This window comes from Tasmannia lanceolata, unplaced genomic scaffold, assembly GCF_043159265.1.
Source record: "Tasmannia lanceolata isolate RefF3 unplaced genomic scaffold, GAP_Taslan_0.1 ptg000020l, whole genome shotgun sequence".
NCBI classification, from domain to species: Eukaryota; Viridiplantae; Streptophyta; class Magnoliopsida; order Canellales; family Winteraceae; genus Tasmannia; species Tasmannia lanceolata.
Genome location: NW_027518697.1, coordinates 33,031,712 through 33,046,212, shown reverse-complemented (window position 1 = coordinate 33,046,212; position 14,501 = coordinate 33,031,712). Strand labels below are relative to the sequence as shown.

The window sequence follows — 14,501 nt, the reverse complement described above, 5'->3', positions numbered from 1 at the left end:
TCCAAAGGGTTGGGTTTATCGTTGTGACAAATTTTTTGGGGTTAAAGGAATTGATACGGAGAAAAGGGTGGCTCTAGCCTTGGTTCACTTAGAAAGAAAAGCTGTTCAATAGCTTCAATGGTTTGAGCACACTCATGGACTTGTTTCTTGGCCCGTCTTCAAAAAGGTTATTTGTCAGCGTTTTGGGCCAAGAGTGAGCGAAGATCCCATTGCGGATATTATAAGGCTTCGACAGTCTGGGATGGTTGTAGCATATCGAGAGCGTTTTGAAAAAAATTTCAGTAAAACTGAAGATCTTTCTGATCAATTTTTTATAAGTGCGTTCCTTGCGGGACTTAAAGATGAGATTCGACCAGGGGTACAAAAGCTCAAGCCTACAACTCTTGATCAAGCTATTGAGTTGACCGGGTTAGAGGAGGAATCGATTGATGCTATTAACCGTCGTCCGCGACCCTCTCCTAAACTGGCTCTATTGCCTTCACCGCCAGGTTCGAAACCTCAATTTGATGGTAACAATGGCCTTCCTCCCATCAAACACCTCACCGAAAAACAAATGATGGAACGCCGAGAAAAAGGCCTCTGCTATAACTGTGATGAGAAGTTTGTACCGGGACACCGTTGTGACCCCAACTGTTTCTATTAGAAGGTTGTGATAACGGCGAGGTTGAGGCAGAAATGGAAGATACTGATCTTTCTCCTGAAGAAGTTCCACCTGCGGATTTACAGATATCTATGTTCGCACTTACAGGCTCGCCGTCATTCCCAATTATGCGTATTAAGGGGTTTGTAAAAAAATGCCGATTATGATCCTTGTGGATTCCGGGAGCACACATAACTTCTTGGATAGGGGTGCAACTCGGGCGGGTTGGGTTCGAGTTGAGGCTAACCCGAACTCGACCCAAGCAACCATTTACTCAACCCGAACCCAACCCGACCCTAGTTCCAACCCGACCCGAGCAACCCTTTTTGCCAACCCGACCCGACCCAACCCGATTTCAACCCGACCCAACCCAACCCAGGATTTTAAGCTTAAAAACTTAAAAAATTATTAAAAATTTCGGGTCGGGTTGCCCAAGCCCTCAACCTAGGATTTTGTACTAATTTCTTCTCTTCCCATTGTAGCAAGACCTTAGGCTGTTAATCATCAAGAGTTAGAAAAGCTAAGCTGGCCAAGAAAGTGTTGGGGCAAATGGTGTAGAAAAGCTAAGCTCTAAGCTGGCCAAGAAAGTGTTGGGGCAGATGGGGAGAGCTCTAGGTTTATTATTGTCTTCTTTGTGGGATCAATTTTTGTTTATTTAGTTTCCTTTTTGCCTACAGATTAATGTGTTCTTGAGAATAACAGGAGGGAAGATGGGTGTCACGATTTTGCATCTCTGCTTCATTTATTTATTGTTATCTTCTATGGTGTATATTCTTTGAAATTCTCATGTATTTCTTTTATTTTTTGGATTCCAAGGTGAATTTGATTGTTACTGCTTAATATTCTTCAATTAATTTGTGGCTATGGTTTTTAAAAGTGGATGGTTTCTTTTCAAGTCATTCTTATTAAGGTGGACTGCAATTTTGTACTCCTTGGATTTATTCCTAGAGTAGGTACTATGAGGGAAAACCATCAGCTAAGTTTTGGATTTTTTAAGAGCCCTTATAAGTTAGTCAAGGCTTCCATTTATCAGTAAGATCGCATCAATAGGAAGGAATTGATATTTACTATGCGAGTGATATCCCTATCATATGGATGCCAACCCGTGTGTAGTCCATAGCAGTTGGTTTCTTTACATAATACCATCACCTTTGCTTTTCCTATTGGAAACCAATCCTCTGACCATGAAATATAGATAACTAGGGCCATTAAGTTTTGTCCTTTTTCTTTGAATTATCTCTTGGTTTGCTGATGTCATTGACCTCTGGTCCCTTTTTGCTCTTTCATTATCTCTTAGTTTGCTGATGTCATTGATTTTTGGTCCCTTTTAGAGGCATAAATGTGACTTATGCACAGATGAAATCTGATAATATCTAATTAGTTGATTATTGGTAGGCCTTACATTTGGACAAAACTATTCCAAAATCTACCTCCAATCCTTGAAATCTCATTAAACAGAATTCTTCAATAGTTTATTTACAGTTCTTGATTGGACAGTTTAGATCACCAGATCTGAGGGGTACTGTAGAGTACTATAAGCTTTAGTTTTCCTTTTTAATAGTTTTAATACAATATTTATTTATTTATTTTATATTTTTCTTTGTTGCCCCGTTCTCTAGGATTCTCTTCTTTCATATTTGAGAGGCTTATTACTTATAAATGCCTGTAGACACCCCATTTTCATCGAACCCCAAATAACCATGTTTGATTAAAGACCCTTTAAATAGGTGAACTAGAGTCCCAATTTTTGCCCTAGGGTAGGTTAGGATCCCAGGTAGGCCCCTGTAAAATTTCGTTAAAATCCGTCATGGTTTGCCTGACAAACGAGCATAATAGATAGTGTAATGTAGTATAGTGTAGAAAGAGGGGAGTGGTTTATCCAGTGTGGGGGTAGTCCGGTTAGTATATTTTGCAGTGGGGGGGTTTGTTTTGGGCAACTTAAAGGGTTTAAACTTATTCCCTTAATTTTCATTAAACAAGTTTCCAGGGACCATCCTTTTTGCTAAAAAATAAGTCGATATTTTATCAAAGAAGGTTGTCCAAGTAACTTGAGGGGGCTAAACATTAGGGTAAATGTCTATAAATAAGTGGCTTGGGGTCTCATTTATTCTCATTTTAGGGATCCTTAGCAAACCCTAGCAGAGAGAAAATCGAGAGAGAGAGAGAGAGAGAGGGGAGAATTTTTCATTGACCTTGGTTAGGGTTTATAAAAAAGTAGAGAAAAGAGAGGGATCACTCATCTTCTTCTCCGGTGTGATTGACTGGAGCTCCGGCTGGCCATCATCACCACTATTGATTCAAGCTTATCCGTTTCTTCTAGCTATTACCTCATTTTATTCATTTTGAAGCCTTAGAAATAGCTTTTTCCAATTTGAAACCCTTGTTTTAGGCTTTATTTTTTTTCTTCTTCATCATTTCTTTTCAAAACCCTAGGTCCGAAACTAGAAGCCTCTAATTTCCCTTTTTCTTAGCTTCTTCTTCGGATCTACACCATCATCGCCTCGATTCTCTTTTATAAACTCTGATCCTCATCAGATCTGAAGGTTTTCCATGAGAATCAGGGCATTTATTTCATTTTAAATCAAATCTTCAGCTAAAAGGAGCAGATTGCTAGAGATTCTTCAGATCTGAAATTCAATTGTTTCAGAGAAGTGAAATTTAAAAAAAAGAGCAAAAGTGTATTTGAAATGGCTTAGATATGAAGAAGAGAAGGTAAGATAATTAAATGTATGAGAAATAAGGGAAGAAGATTAAGGGACTACGTCCATAACATGTAACTTTCTCATTGCTTTCCTATGAAATTTCGAGTCATGATTGATTTTTTATTTATTTTAGTTTCTCTGTGATTAGATGGTTCTTAGTTTATGTACATGTTCTTTATCTCATTTTTTTCAGTGGCTTTGATCTTTGAATCATGACATGATAATTGATTTTCTCAAATTTTAGCTTTGGTGCTGGGTCTGAGGAAAATTTAAAGCATTTATATTCAGCTTTGTTTATCTGTTTGTATTTGTTAGTTATGGTGAAAATCAGAGCATGGACAGATACTGTGAGGATATGTTTCAATATAGCTTTTGTTAGGAGTTTTTCATCTTAGAAGTTATTTATAAAAGCTTATTGAGCTTGTATGCCATGTATAAAACATTGAATTTTTAGGCTCATTTCAGTTGAAACTATTTGATATAAGATAAAGGTTATTTAAGAAATATTGTTGCTAAAATGGAAATGAAGATGGAATTTAGCATGATTGTAAAGTCAGTTTATGGTTGTATGGGCTTTTGTTTTGATCATCAAGATAAATGTCATACAAATGTTCAAAAAATGGATCCGTTCAGGTAATACATGTATTAATTTTGGTCATATGGCTTCGAATTGAAAAGATTTTAAGCCTTAATGTCATTCATCTGTAAGATATAAATATGCTTATTTTGTGACCATAAAAGAAAAGAAGCATTTGAATACTTATTTTGCACTTGGCCAAAGTTTCTTTTGTGAATCTCAATGATCTGTCTTCGTTTGGTTCAGTTATATCCAATTTTGGGGGTTGTGAAAAAGATGTATAAATAGGCATTCATTCAATTCATGTAATATAATCTATAGGATCTCTTTAGTGCCAATATTTAGCTTTGGTTTGAATAAAGTATTTTTGGTTTGAAGATGATGACCTTTAGTTACATGTCATTATGTATGATTGTCCACTTGTCACCTGTACAGCATGATGTTACTTTTTGCATAAACATGACTGTGTTTTAGTGTAATGTATAAGTACTGTTTTTGTTTTGGTCAATATAATTTGTCTCAGTATTTTTTTTAGGGTTTTTTTTATGTTTGCATCAGATGAAAGGGATTACTTTATATAATGATTTTGTATTTGTTTTTTTTTTGTGATTCATAAATGGAAAAACAAATTTGTCAAGTACAGAATTTAGAACATTGTTTTGTTGGTTAGCCTGAGAATTTAGCATCTTGACGTGCCAGGTGTTGTGCCTATGATTTTGTTTAAGAATATCCAATTTGCAATGTTTTCTGTTGGGTAGTATTAAGCTTGATTAGAAAATTCTACACTTTAGTATGACCTTGCTGGAGTTTCTTAAGTATTTTTTTTAGTTTGATAAAACTGTGGGGATTTATCATAGTTTATAATTGCTTTTGACATACACTGTGGTGGTAGTATGATAGTATAAATTTATTAGCTTTCTTTTGGGTTTTAACTTGTACATGATACAATTGTTATGGTATTTTTATGTAGTTGTTGGGTTTCTTATATTGTGATGATCATGTTATGGTGTAATTGGCTATCAAGGTTAATTTATATATGCTGAAGATATATCGAAGTATTTGTCAGGTGTTTATTTGGTTTAAAAATTTAATAGTTGCAGAGGTTCAAAGTTTTAATAGTGGTTAATATCGTGTAATTCCAAAATTGGAAGAACAGTTATTTAGGGTCATAGAGTTAAGAGGTTGGCAAGTAACTTGTCTTAAATAATGAGAAAATAGTAGTAGGGATCAGGTTTTTTTTAGGAATTGCTTCAATCTTTTATTATATTAGATGCATGAAGTTGGAAAAGGATTCTAATGTAATGAAATCTGCTATATTTTACACTATTAGTGTCAAAATGATCATTGGAGCTAATTGAGTTTGATTAATTTTAAAGAGTCCCATAATATTGTCATGCCGTATAGTTCAGAGTTAGTTTTTTTGAATCCCAGTTCCAGGCAAATCAATTCCATGATGAGTTTTAATAATAGATGTTTTCAGATCAAAAGTTTTTATAAGAAGTCTGGTTTGGCAAAGTTTTGTGGATTATAAGGATAGAGCAGTAGTCCAAGATTAATACAATTTGGACTTCTGTTGCTTTTGGTTTATTATTTTATTATAACTTGGTTATATGATTAAAGCGTGCAAATTTTATTCCTTGTTTACTATAGCACCTGACATACACGTTAATTTCAAATTAGATGGCTGAGATAACTTGGTCATTGTTTGTTTTAAACTTGGTCATTTAACATGCTCGTATTTTATTTCAACCAACATTAGTCAGTGTTTGTTTTAAATGGAATGCAATCCCATACCATTATTGATAAACAGTTGCCGAGTGTTTTTTTTTAGGGTAAATGATCATTAATGGATTAATCTTTAATATTCTTGCTATTAGTTTTATAATCATGGCCTCGGAGTTCTATATATCTGCATCCTCAGCTTTGAACACCTGTGCATGATAAGCCTAGTATAAAATCATTTGTACCTTTAGATTATGATTTTTTTAGAAGGTGGGAATAATTTCAATACCAGGATTTGTTAATATGGGTTTAATATGTGTGTTCTTGTGTCGGATTTTTTTTCATTTGTTTTACCAATACTTGATAACCTGCTGAAAGATATAATTGCATAAATTCTCAATGGACTAAATGATATCATCATGAGCTTGTGTAGTGAGAACAAGCTTAAGATAGGGTATTTTATTTTAATCTGGTTTCTGCTCATTTTAGTTCTAGCAAATCATTTCTTTGTTTGATTAGTATTGATCAATTAAGGTAAATATAAGATTTTTAGCAAACTTTCTAGGACTTTATTTCCCCAATGTTATGTTTAATTCTAGAGGTATAAAAGCATTGTAAGGACAATGAAAGAGTCATCTAGAGCCCCCATTAGGAGACACACTGTGTCTCATTAGGCGGTTCTCCTTTGGAGACAAGCCTTGTCATTTAGAGCTTATCCCTTTAGGAAACCATTTTGCTCTCATTAGAGAGTCACCTAGCTTCATTTATAGAACCCCCTCTAAGTTGTACTCCCATTAAGGTTAGAGTCTAACTTAGTTTTTTATTTGCCTTATTCCTATTTATCAATGCAAGGGCAATGATAGGGATACTTGGAGCCCACCTTTGTGTCTAGGAGGCTTGTATAGTTTCACTAGCACCCCTTGTTTATTTTCTCTCCATTTAGGAGTCCAGTCTTTGACTTATTTGCACCCACCTTTGGTAGCGTTATTAGATAGTCTTTGACTTATTTGCACCCATCTTTGGTAGCATTATTAGAGAGTCTTTGACTTATTTGCCCTCTTTAGAGTTGGCTGCTTAAGAGTCCATCTTATAGATTTTTAGTTTACCCTATAGCTTTAGGGTTTGTTTTAGATAGTAGTTCGTCCTTTAGTGTTGTTGTCACTTCTCTTTGTTAGAGACTAACTCAGTCTTATTAGAGCTTACCTATCTGGGATCTTAGATCATTTTTACTTTCCTTAGGACACTAGTTTACTTGTTTTAGGGTTTCGCGTTGTTGTCACACTACTTGGAGCACACTAGTGTTGTTGTTACTTCTCTTTGGCCTTTGACCAAAAGGGTGAAAATATTTTAAAAATCTAAAAACACTTCAATTTTAAAACTCAAAAACATCAGAAATTTGAAACTAAAAAAATATTGAAATATTTTGAAAACTTTAAAAACATTTGAAACATTTGAAAATTTCAAAAATTTTAGAAGCGTCCTGGGAAAGTTTATTTCCGAACTACGTTGGCTTGATCCTTTTCCACGAGGTACATAGGCAGCTTGGGATCTTTATCCCAAGTTCAGTCAAACCTTAAAAAAGAAACCATTCAAACCTTTTCAAACAAAGCTTTTCAATAAACCGTTTTCGAAAAGATCTTCCTCTAGAGGTAGTAGTTTGTCCTAGATATAGAGTGTTTTAGAGTTAGGAGTTTGCCTAGAGTCAAGAGACTCCTAGAGTTAGGAGCCCCTGTGTGGTCAGTTTGACTATATAGCTTGGCGCATAGCCAGCTGATGGCTAGATTTAGGACTCACTTAGATAGCCTATTGTTTTCCTAGGATACAACCTAGTTGCACATAAGATGTAGGGCCCACATGCATTAGTTTAAGGATAAAAACTTGCACGTAGCTAGGGCATATGGGGTGTCCTAAAATCTACAATCCACTTTAACCTAAATATCGTTCAAAAAGCTTTAAAAACACATCCGATCTTTTAGGTCGAGTCTAGTTTAGTAGTCTAGGCACAATAGAGATTATAGCTTATAATAGGCCACAAAACTACATAAACCTTGATTCCAAAAAGGGGCTTGGATACGTAGGCAGCATGAGTGGCTGGTCACCCAAGTTTAGGGGATACTGTTACACTATTTTTTATTATTTTAGAGTTTTAGGAGTTTGTAGTCTAGTACTTGTTACTATGTGTTGTATAGGTACATGTTAGTATGTTTTCTTCCCTTTTCTTGAGTGTTTGCACTTTAGATATTTCTCTTGTGTGTTTCTTTTATTATCTCATTCACATGTTCAGCTATAGCTCCCTTATCTCTTTATTGCTTTACTTACTAGTTTATTCACATGCTTAGCTGTAGCTTTTTACTGCTTACTTGTCTATTATCTCCTGATTGCGTGTTTAGCGGTAGTTATTTACTGCTTTTCATACTTATCTTATTTAATCATATCTCCTCATTATATCTGCTCTTTCATTTTATTATACTTGCTTAGCTATAGCTATGCATGTGTTTGTTTACTGCTTTTTAGATGTGATGAGTTAGGATTAGATGTGATGTGTTAGGATTAGTGGAGACAGGTAGCAGGGTTATCTGACATTGGATTTGCATTAGACTCTTCCACCTCCTCTTAAGCGATGTGATCTTATTCATATGTTGTATGTGCTATTGCCTGTATATTATTTCTCTTCTTGAGAGGAGGAGACGACGGATTCTAGTGTTTATTCCATTGTCAGGTTTCACTGATATCACCTCTCATTAGGACTTGGATGTTTTATTTTTCTTTTGCCCATCCCCGGGTCATGCATGTTTAGGTAGAAGTTTTTTTGGGGATGATGGTTCCCATTTCACATGATTTTCGCCAAAAATTCTTCGAAGTTAATAAAATATGGCATAAGAGACCGAGTGCGCTCGGGCGAGTTGGATGCCTAACACCTTTCCAACTCGTAATCAGGCACAGACCCAATTGTTTCTGGTGATACATTGGGAACATAGTATATTTTTTGGTTCCATGGCCTATCCATGGATGGTGACTCTTTCATATTTTAGATACGTCTTGATTCAGGGCTACGTCTTCGAATCAAGAGGTATCTCATATATCACCACTCATATTGTGTTAAGAGTTCCTTGGTAGAGCTCTCCTTCATATGTGGAGATCTAAAGGACCGACAGGGACTCATTACTCGCCACTTTCCAGGATCGGGGTCCACAATGCCCGAACAAATTTTTTTCAAACATCTGGTTTCCCAAAGATGTATGGAGAGTCGGATTTCCCTTTCCTTTAGATTTCCAAGGTATATATGCTCAGGTTCAACAACACATCTCCAAAGCACATACTGGTGATTATATTAGCATTTCTAGAAATAAAGAAATCCAACAACTACATGACTTAAAACAGCTTTGGCTATTATTTAGACCTTTTATCTGCTATCAAGTTCTTTTTATCCGTATATTTTTTACACTAAACCTACATAGATAACGAATACCACTATTATGCTAATTGTCTTTACGTAAGCAACAATTCAATAGTATCCATGGTCATATCTTCTGAACATTAAATCCATATTTTTCTGTTAGCCCAACATATATTCCTTTCACAGATATCGATGGTTGTCTTGGGACATGCTTTCACAATCCTTTGAATATTACCTGTTACTTTATTTTTGCATAACCCTTGCTGATTTCGGCATCTCTTTTATATGTTAGCTTTGGCTATTATTTAGACCTTTTATCTGCTATCAAGTTCTTTTTATCCATATATTTTTACACCAAACCTACATAGATAACGAATACCACTATTATGCTCTCTTTAGGTGAGCAACAATTCAACAGACAACAGTATCTATGGTCATATTTTCTGAACTTTAAATCTATTTTTTTCTGTTCATCCAACATGTATTCCTTTGAAAGATATCGTAGGTCATCTTGGGACATGCTTTCACATTCCTTTGAAGATTACCTGTTACTTTATTTTTGCCTAACCCTTGCTGGTTTCGACATCTCTTTTATATGCTAAAGATGTCCAATTTTCTTCTTATCTGTTATTGGGTCAATGACCTTAATTCTGTCATCCAACAAGATATATGGTTATTGATTTTGGCACTTTTGTTTTGTGAACACAAGAATGGCTGCATCTATCTAAATTCCTTATATTACTTTAGCTTTTACAAATAAGCCAGCAGTTGCTAGAACTTTTGTCAGTTCTAATTCCAAAGTTTACAACAAAGGTATATGCATAGGGTATTGATATACACACTAACATATTTGATAATGACCTTCTCAGTCTGTTTTACCAGTTTGTTAGCTTTGCACTAACATATTAGCTTTTTTCCCTTTTGGTACGTAAGCTGGGATCGAACCCCTGACCTCAGGGTGAAAGACACAGTCTTTACCAGCTGAGCTATAGGCTCAACCCCTGGAGTTGTGATTTCTCATGGAAGTACATCCCAATTTTTTTGAAATATTGTTCAACATTAAAAGCATCACTCTTAGTTGATGACTCTCTTACTATTTTGGGGTTTTACTTGCGTTCTTAATTTTGGGTTTGTATAAATGCATTGTTGTGAGGACTTTGCATATAGCTTCCTTCTTATATGTATTTATCATTTTGTTGGAAGGCGAGGTTGATTGGATAAATGATTTGATGTGAGAACTTTGCTTATAGCTTCCTTTGTATATGTATTTAATTATCATTTTGTTGGAAGGCATGGGTGATTAGATGTGGAGCTTTTTTGCTTTATGGATGGCTATTGTTCATAACTATTTCTCAGATGGAACAGGTTTATGATCACCTCAAATGGATCCCCTTTTTTACATCTCTTCTTTTTGGGTGATTTCTTTCTTACAACTTAGAGAGTTTGTTGAATTTTTAAAGCGGTTCAGAAAGGATTAGTGATTTCTCAGGCAAGTGCTTACCCACTTTTTGGAATATTATTCTATTTTAGAAGTATTGCTCTTAGTTGAACCCTCAAGTGGCACCGTACGTCCTGGAATACTCCTTCATTACCTCTTCTCCTACTTGGATCTATTTATCTTATTTTCCAGTGTTTCTTTCTTATTGATCATTAATCTTTTTGTTCCTCTCATCCTGTAGTAGAAAACTTTGGATTGACCTTTGATTGACCTACCTGACTAGTGAAGATTTATCTTCGGAAGATAAATAAGTTGCATTCATAAAAGAAATTTATTTAGTCATGACATTGGTAGAATTTATTATTATTATTATTATTATTATTTGGAATTTTTAGAAGATTATAATGATGATAACTTTTTTATACTTTAGTTTGTGTTGTCCTTTTCAAGTGTCCTGTCTTTCTAGGACCTACATATTTTTCAAATTCTGAAAATATCATTTCCATGTTTAGTTTGGTAGTTTTTTTCGCATTATCCCTAATGAGAGTAGTTGTGAATGAACTTTTAATTTATTCTGCTTTGTCTTCTTTTTATTGTTTATTTTTTTCTAATAACTATGCATTTTGTCCTCCCCTCTTTTTGTTGTTGGAGTTCTAAAAATTTATGTAATTACATTTTTTTCCGGAATAACATAAATGAACGAGGTTGATTTCCTATTTTTTCAGTCAGTCTTCAATAAAATGAGTTGTTTGGCATTAGAATTTTAGATATCTTGATGCATGTCTTTAACTTCTGTTTGCACCATGAATGTTATGTTCTTTTCTTAGATAAATGTTAGCCATTTCAAATAGTAGCCGCTAATGGTCTGAACTTCGCTTTTATATAGCTTTTCTATGAGCACAAATCAATGTGTTATTGTCAATGTTGATTTGGAAGCAGCTCTATAGGTGGAAATGGAAGAAATTGCTAAATGAAGTGTTAATTGGGGCATCTATTCTTCACACAAAACCTACCAAATGGATTTAGTTTCTTTTAATTTGACAATTAACTATGAAATTTGAACTTCATGTATGGCCATCTCTTTGTTAGGAAAATGTTTTCTAAGTTTTCAAATCTTTTTTCAGTTTTGAGGCTCTTCAAATTATTCAGATCTTGAGCTTTTATGTTATTCGGATTATATCCTAATGAGTCCATTCATATAATTTCGTTGTTCAAAGAAACATTAAAAATGAAAGGAATTTTTTGGACTTACAAGTTTTTCAATTCAACATGAGCTTTAATGAATCTTATTTCTCGCAGATGTTGATTGGCAGAGTAATCAGTTCTCTGCTTCTAGATCATCAGAAAAACTAAGATGAAAATTTTGGCAGAGTAATCTGTGTCCGTGTCGAAGCAACTTATGTGCTTCTGCACAAAGTTCATGTAATGTACCTGTTTGTTGTCTTCTAATGGATGATAGTCATGATTTTGGGTTGATGAAGATTGACGTAAGCAACAGGTCAAATCTGTCATTTTAATGAAAAAGCCATGGGTGAAAATCTAAATATGTTTGGGCAAACTATCTTTCTTCACCGAGATAGTAGAGCGCAAACCTCTAAGAAATACTATAATATTTTGCTGGCTTCTGGCTGTGTAGCGTCCTGGGCTTTCAGTCATTTATTTTCTCTAAAAAACTAAGTACCTCCCACATTTGGGTCAAGCATCTCAATAAAGCAGGTTCAGAGTCATTTGGATAAGTTGAGTTCTAGCTAGCCTTCTTAGAACAACCAAGATAATGCAATTGATGAGTGCTCTGTGACCTACAATCTAACTATTGTAGTTTATTGCCTTATTTTAGTGTGGGCTACAATCCAACCAAAGGTAATGCAACTGATGAGTGTTCTGTGAGTTCTAGCTAGCCTCGGTGTTTTGTGGGTTACTTCCATTTTGCATAGTGGGTTTTTGTATGGGTTTTGGATTTTAGGTTCAAATGCTTGTGTCTAACTACTGAAAATGTTGAATTCTTCTATGTTTTTTAATTTTATATGTTTTTTTTACCATGGATTTAGGTTTTAATGGTGTGTTTGATGGGCTTTCCCTTCTTTACGGACGTGTTCAGAATTGGGAGCTAAAGCTACTGTGACAGTGTTAGTAGTTCTCTTTTAGTTTTTTTGTTATTTTGAATTTCTCTTAGTTCTTTATTTGTTTTATCTTTAGTATGGTGATGTTTTAACTGAAATAGATAATCTAGGTAGCTAATGGATTTGGTCATGAAGCTGATTTGTTCTAATCTTAACCTGATAATATTCACGCTACAGGACTGGAACTATGTTTACGAACCTAGAAAGCTTCATACAAAGTATACTGATGATATTCCTAACTTTCCGGATGGCTACAATTTTGCTCTTTCTGAGTTGCTTGGAACATATGTCTCAAATTGTTCGTCAATACCCACAGGCAAAGGAGATTTTTGGCCACAGAGAGGTGAGCTGCAAATGGTGATTATTTGTTTTCCCATTTTCTTCTCTCTAAAATTTGCTGCTTCAAGAGGAATTGGTAGGGCTTCTATTGTAAAATACTCCAAATTTTAATTATTTCATTCATTTATATGAGCATCCTGGTCATTTTGCAGTCATCCTTTTATATTCTTTCACGACATCCAACAATTAGTTTGATGTCTCTTCTGGGTTGAAATTTCTCCCATTTGTAGTTTATTTTTTGCAAGAAATTTCTGATGTGTGATGTGGGTTGGTGTTAGGTCCTCCCGTACTAAAGTTATTTCTCTTCTGATAATTTTTTTGGTGGTCAGTGTTTTTTCTTCTCTCCATCTAAAGTTAGTTCCTCAAGTTTATTAAAAATTCCCTTTTTTTTAATCGACATGGTCTAAGTTGCTGCTCATTTGCCTATAAGATGGGGGTGTCTTTTTTTTTTTAACACTTCAAGTTTGTCATTTTCCTTGGTCTTTTGTTGGTATGTGTGACTTTTTTTTATTTTGGTTTATCAATCCATAATTATCCTTTGATATCAGAGACTTGGCTTGCATCACTACCACTGGAGGAGGAAGTTCAAGCATGTTAATGGATGTGGAAACAGTAAGAGGCAGTTTTTTCTTCTACTTGAAGCTTAATCTGCTGCATTTCAATGATAGATGAGATACTCAGTTTCACCACCTTGATTTTTTTATGGTTTCACCACCTTGATTAATCTGCTGCATTTTTAAATTATTAATTACAACTTCCAAGTTCTTTGTTGCCCGTTGATGAGCACATTTATGTGTGAATGGTATATAGGAAAAACATGCATATTTTATGTTTAGAGCGGTACTACTAAGGTATTTTGTGTGTTTTTGGTGTTTCAGGGTTCTTTTTGAATTTTCATGGAAAATGGAGCTAAAGAGATGAAATTCCAAAGAAAAGATCAAATATGAGAACACCACCATTGTGACCCATCATTTGAAGGGTTTAGATCATCTATGGTTCATCAATTGGTTGGTTCGGAATAACTTTGAAAAATGATTTGGAGGGGTACAAGCAATTTATTCTAACGCCCACAAAATGTGTGGTTAAGATCATCTTATGGAGGTGATTTGTGAGGTGCAAATAATTTTACATTATTGACCATCATTTGAACTAAGATCAGCCCACAAAAATGATTCAAGAGGAGCGACCATTGGTAAGATCGAAATTCACATTGGGATCCATGAATTCAACGGTTTGGATCACCTCATTGGAATGGTTTATGGGTGCAATTAATTTACATAGTGGACCGTCAATTGGATGGCTTGGATCGTTCCTTGGAAATCAAGAGGGGAGAGGCAAATATAATTGTTTGTGTTTATTACATGAATGGGTAGAGTAGCCATTTGCAAATTAATGTGGCATGGTTGTAATTTATTCGAAGGATAGAGACAATTTGGTCGTTTCATGCACATATCCCTTAACTTGGAAACTTTCCATTATTTTCTTTCTAACATTTAGAAAGTTGCTTGAGGATATAATTGGAAGGTTTTATACACAACTTTGGAAAGAGGAAAAATAAGAAAGTAA

At 34.8% G+C, this 14,501-nt stretch overlaps 1 long non-coding RNA gene across 1 annotated transcript; it reads left to right on the top strand.

Moving 5' to 3' along the window:
* The first annotated feature begins 11,873 nt into the window (after positions 1-11,873).
* On the top strand, positions 11,874-14,288 carry LOC143855165 (uncharacterized). The gene is made up of 3 exons (XR_013237713.1): positions 11,874-12,602; positions 12,774-12,939; positions 13,484-14,288. It is a non-coding gene; the product is annotated as an uncharacterized LOC143855165 (long non-coding RNA).
* Positions 14,289-14,501: the final 213 nt, after the last annotated feature.